We start from the raw sequence: 1,646 nt of genomic DNA, 5'->3' as shown, positions 1-1,646 counted from the left end.
AGAAAATAATCTCCCATTAATAATTAAAGTTAATAATGGCTTATTTGGAGTTAATTGCTTAGCCAAAGCATAAATAGTCTCTTCCCCTTGATTTTGCTGATCAGTTGAACCAAATCCTCCCACTCTTACTTGATAACTTTTCCCTATGGTAACATAAGGGAATAAAATCAATTGACCATAGGTCTCCCCCTGTGCTAATGTTTTTGGCACATGGGAGTACAATTGAATTTTTAAAACCCCACCATAATCCGAATCAATAACTCCTGGAACAACAAAAATGCCCTTTTTTGAAGCAGAAGACCTTGGCAAAATAATTCCTACTGTCCCATCAGGAAGGGGACCTTGGATTTGAGTATCACAAATTTTTACCTGATTAGGAAAATCTAAACTTTCATTGTTCTGCAATTTTAAATCAATGCCAGCACTCCCTCTAGTGGCAGGAGAAACAGAAGGATCATAAATATCAACTGGATGAACAGCCTTTGTAGTCGGGTTAGCTGTACACCCCTTATCTAGTTTTTTTGTTTGTCAACATTTCTGCATTGATTAAGCCAGTGATATCCTTTTTTACATTTTGGACAAAGTGATTTTGGTCTTGATAAATTACCGGAGGAAGATTTACATTGTCCTCCCCCTGCAGCTCGACATTGAGCTTTAAAATGTCCAGGTTTTCCACAGTTAAAACAATTCCCCATAGGTCTTCCTTTGTTTGAAATAGCTACAGCTAAAGCTTCCATATTATAACTATTACTGCCTACCACCCGACAGGCTTGAATCAAGTCTGCTAATTCCTTGGGACCTCCCGCGACCAAAGGTTGCAAAACTCTTTTACAATCAGCATTTGCATTTTCTACTGCTAACTTCATTAAAATGGCTTCTGCTGCAGCTACATTATCTATTTGTTTTTCAATTGCCTCTTTTAAGCGATTAATAAATTCATCATAGGGTTCCTGATTAGCTTGTCTAATCTGAGTAAAACTACAACCTATTTTTCCATTGTCATCCACTTTGCCCAACGCTGCAAAAATACAAGCATTAATTATAACAAACCCCGCCTGAGGAGTTCCATCACGTTGTTGATTTACAGTAGTAAAATTACCTGAACCATATAATTGATCTGCCGTTATTTGAGCAGTGCCTTTTTGCACAGCCTGTAGTCTATATTGAAAGTCCCAAACAACAAATTGCGAGGGAGTTAAAATCATTTGCATCAAAGCTTTCCAATCAGCAGGGATCATATGATGTGCATATCCAACAGCCTCCAATAATCCTAATACATATTTATTTTTTAAACCATAATCTTTAACAGCACCTTTAATTTCTTTTAGGGTGCGAAGAGGCAAAGGCTTCCATTCAGTGACAGGATTCATGTGTGCGTCCATCCCTACGGTTACAGGGAATGCAGAAAATTCATCTGCATCTAATTCTCCTTTATCATAAGCATCTCTGAGTGCCTCAGACACTAGATTTCCTTTAGTGTGCAAGGGGGCTGATGAAAGCTCCCCGGTGTGAATGGTTAAATCTGTTAAATTTGGATATAAATGATCTATTTCTCTAACAGGTTTCAAAATTTCTGTCTTAGGTGGTAATAGCATAATATCCTCATATGAGGGAGGATTAATAATACTTTGTAACAATGGTTGTTC

Source organism: Protobothrops mucrosquamatus, unplaced genomic scaffold (genome assembly GCF_001527695.2).
Source record: "Protobothrops mucrosquamatus isolate PMUCROS unplaced genomic scaffold, P.Mucros_1.0 scaffold_178, whole genome shotgun sequence".
NCBI lineage: Eukaryota > Metazoa > Chordata > Lepidosauria > Squamata > Viperidae > Protobothrops > Protobothrops mucrosquamatus.
This window is presented reverse-complemented; position numbering follows the sequence as displayed.